Raw genomic sequence first — 4,319 nt, 5'->3', positions numbered from 1 at the left:
TTTCAAATGATCCTTTGAATTTCTGCAGTATCAGTTGTAATGCCTCCTTTTTCATCTCTGATTTTATTTATTTGGGTTTATTCTTAGTCTGGCTAAAGGTGTGCCAATTTTGTTTATCTTTTAAAAAAACTAACTTTTCATTTTGTTGATCTTTTGTAATTTTTGTTTCCATTTCATTTATCTCTGCCCTGACCTTTATTATTTCTTTACTTCTACTAGTTTTGGATTTGGTTTGCTTTTGTTTTTCTAGTTCTTTAAGATACATCACTAGGTTGTTTAATTGAAGCTTTTCTAATTTTTTGATGTAGGCACTTTTTGCTAAAAACTTTCCTCTTATTACTGCTTTTGTCATTTCCCATAGGTTTTGATATATTGGGTTTTCATTCTCATTTATTTTGATAAATTTTTTAATTTCCTTTTTAATCTCTTCATTGACCCACTGGTCATTCAGAAGCATATTATTTAATTTCCATGTGTTCATACAGTTTCCAATGTTCCTTTTGTTATTGATTTCTGCTTTTATTCCATTGTGGTCAGAGAAAATACTTGACATGATTTCAATTTTTTAAAAATTTTTAAGACTTGTTTTATGGCCTAACATATCATCTGTCCTTGAGAATGATCCATGAGCTGAGCTATTGAATGACACATCCCATAAATATCTATTAGATTCATTTGATCTATAGTGCAGATTAAGTCCAATGTTTCTTTGTTGATTTTCTGTCTGAATGATCTGTCCAATGTTGAAAGAGGAGTGTTGAGGTCTCCACTTATTATTGTATTGGTGTCTATCTCTCCTTTTAGCTTTGATAATATTTGCTTTAGATATCAAGGTGCTCCAATGTTGGGTGCACAAATATTTATAATTACTCTATCCTCTTGGTAAATTGACCCCTTTATCATTATATAATGACCTTCATTGTCTCTTTTTACAGTTTTTGTCTTGAAAGCTATTTTAAGTATAGCTACTCCTCCTCTTTTTTATTTCCATTTGCATGGGATATCTTTTTCCATCCCTTTATTTACAGTCTATATGTATCTTTATAGGTGAAGTGAGTTTCTTGAAGGCAACATATCATTGGGTCTTCTCTATGTATTTTGATTCAATATTTTAGTCCTTTCACATTCAATGCTGTTATTGACAGGTAAGGACTTACTATTGCCACGTTGTTATTTGATTTGGGGTTGTTTAGTCATCCTCTCTTTCTTCCTTCCTGTTTTCCTTTGTGTAAAAGTGATTTTCTCTGGCAATGTGTTTTAATTTCTTGATTTTCTTTTTTGTGTATGTATTTGTTTTAGGTTTTTTGATTTGAGGATACCATGAGGTTTGCAAAAAAACATTTTATAACTTGCCTTCTCATTGGTAGGCATGTGAGGTAAGCAACTTTTCTATGCCTTGGTGAACTGGCATAGAGTTTTCTAAGTTTGGATCACTTCCAGTATTTTCCCCTTTGTGTTTTCAATGTTGTAAAATATATCTGAGAGTTCATTTAACATGAAGTATTTTTTCTTTTTATTTTCTTTTTTTGCTGGAGTTACTTCCTTTGGGATATCTTCATTCTTTTTGTCACTACCTCTTTCCTGATTTATGTCTGTAGGTTCGCTCTCAGTAAATTCTTCTGGCTGCATATCTAGAGTATCTCCAGAGATGGCAGAGCCCACATTGGCATGGTCAGCTATTTCTTCTATAACTCCACGTGGTCAGCTATATTTTCTATGACTCCATTTGCACCCTATTCATATTTCACTTTCACTTCCATCTCTAGCACTTTTTTTGTTTCTTTGATGTACTTTCTTTCATCTTCGTCAGCCAACTCGTCCTTTTGATTATTCATTTTTGTGAAATGCCACCTGGATTTATCACTGAGAATCAAGGAGGCTGCCCAGCTCCACACTTTGCTGGTAGTGCATGAACTGAATGACAGATGCAGAGTCACCAATCACTGCAGACTTCGAAAGAACTGCTGTGATTGGTCACCAGTCCTTGCAAACTTTCAAAAAAATTCTGTGGTCAATAATCCTCATGAGAATATGTTATTTATGTAGTGACTTGTGGACTGAAGAGCTAGCAGCGGAATTGGTGTTCCATGCAATGACTTTAAGTTAGTATGCCATGGTAACTGAAATTTGAACCATGTTTTGGGGGGACTGGTGTTATTTAACTGAACTGTGGTAAGTGAGTTTCACACATACCAAAACCATGAAAAGCAAAGCCTGCTTGTAGTTGTATTTCACCTTCACAAGTCCAGTGGGAGCCCCATGAGGGCAGGACCCATGACTCAAGAAGTGATTGGCACATATTCCCCACTGTCACTCCAAGCACCTACCACAGTACCTTTCATATTAAAAAACTCAAGAAACATTTATTGAATTTTGTTTTCTTCACCCAAGAAAGAACTGTGTAGATGGAACATAGTATTGGAAGTCAGAGGCCTCAATTCTTGCTCTCGGTCTGACATTGATTGTGTATAATTTTCAGACTCTCCATCTTAAAATTCTAAGCACAACATCTACCTATTCCCTAAGGATATATCAGAATTCTAACAATTATTGTATCATAATCACATTAAAGATGAAAAATAAAAGCCTTTTGTTTCATAGTGTATTCTCCTGCTAAAACTTTGAAAGATGCATCCAAATTGTCAGCATCGACTCTGGTAGAATCTGTTTCTCTTGTGCACACACACTGATGTGAGCCTGAATTATATGCAAAAGCACCATTTTGCCCTTTCCATTCTCCATTGATTCTGTATTACTCATCTGGTCTCTTAGTCCCCATTCCTTTAACCTGTACCATATGTCACTCTATTTCCCCCAGTACAGAAGGAAAAGAGTTCTGCTCAAAATGCAGTCTAGAGCCTTAGCATTTATGAGGCACAGAGCTTGAGATCTTTATAAATCTCCAATCGAGTGCCAAAAATGGCACTAAGGCATGTAATTTCTCCAAAAAATGTTAAAATTATAACTAGAGATTTCAAGCGCCTCGTTTAATCCTTAGCGAGTCTATAAATATTGGGATAAAGTCTTTTATATTTTTATAAAGCTATTAAAATATTCTATTAATAAAATAAATCCTATACTATATCACCACTGAATAATATTGATTATGAATTTACCTGGCTATCAAAATAAATTTATAAAAAGTGATAGTGATGCTTTTTTTCTTATTTTCACATAAAGCATGTGGTGGGCACACTTATTGTATAAAGGGTTAATTTAGCTAAAATTCCTGTATTCTAACTATGAATTCTTAGTTTCTTCATATTCTCTTTTATTGCTATTGTTAGCAAATGACTGTCTTGGCCTCTCCCCCTGGGGGTCGTGGGGGGCCAGTTTCTCCTCAGCCAAGGAGAAAGCCAAGATCAGCCCCGAGGATCATTGTCAGGACTGCCAAGAGCTGGGCAGCCTTGTTTCCCTGCCTCAGACATTCATAGTTAAAAAAAAAAAAAAGAAAAGAAAAGAAAAGAAAAGGAAAAAAAAATGACTTTCTTTATGAGACCATTATGCTCAATGAAAACGATGTACTGCTTCTTACAGCACTCCTGGGAGCTCCTTAATGAGTCGGAAACACAAAGCCATTTTGACATGTGATGCTGGAAGTCAGCTAGGTTCATTCAGAGCTAAGTGACCTGATCCACACACCAGCTAACAGTAAATGTGATTCAATTTTACATCTCACCAAAATGACCAAATACCACTGTGAGGGGCAAAGGAAGAGGATTCCAGGCAAAGAGAACAGCATGTGCAAAGGCCCTGGAATAAGAATGAGAGTGGCAGTTCCTAGCTACCAAAAGCCAAGGTGCAGGAGAGCAGAGAGCGCAGAAAGACACAGCGAGTATCACAAGATGGCCCAAATATGACAGGGGAAGAGTTGGAAGGAAGGGAATGCTGTGAGCCAAGGTCAAAATCCCTCTGGCTGCAGCGTGGCAAGTGGATAAGAGAAGAATCACAATGAATATGGGGGAAGAAGCTACGAAAGGCACCCAGAAAAGAAACAACGTGACTTGGCCCCAGGTGAAAGCAATGGAGATAGGATAAGTGGATAGATTCCAGAGAGATCAAGATATCAAACCAATGCTCTAGAGGAGCAGTTCTCCACGTGTGGTCCCAGAACAGCAGCCTCAGCTGAGGACTTCATAGGATACAAATTCTCAGGCTTACCCCAGACTTGCTAAATCAGACTCTGAGGTTTCTGAGCAACTGGGGTTTTCGCAAGCCCTCTGGGGGATTCTGACTCTTGCTCAAGTGTGAGATTCACTGGGCCAGATGATGGAAAGAGAAAAGAAACTACAAAGAGGGCTCCTGAGCAGGGGGGGGCT

General features: G+C 37.2%; 1 non-coding gene across 1 annotated transcript; it reads left to right on the top strand.

Moving 5' to 3' along the window:
- Positions 1-3,301: 3,301 nt before the first annotated feature.
- On the top strand, positions 3,302-3,430 carry LOC123645481. The gene has a single exon (XR_006737597.1). It is a non-coding gene; the product is annotated as a small Cajal body-specific RNA 20 (non-coding RNA).
- The last annotated feature ends 889 nt before the right edge of the window (positions 3,431-4,319 follow it).

The sequence above is a fragment of the Lemur catta genome, chromosome 9 (assembly GCF_020740605.2).
Source record: "Lemur catta isolate mLemCat1 chromosome 9, mLemCat1.pri, whole genome shotgun sequence".
Classification (NCBI taxonomy): Eukaryota; Metazoa; Chordata; class Mammalia; order Primates; family Lemuridae; genus Lemur; species Lemur catta.
This window is presented reverse-complemented; position numbering and strand designations above follow the sequence as displayed.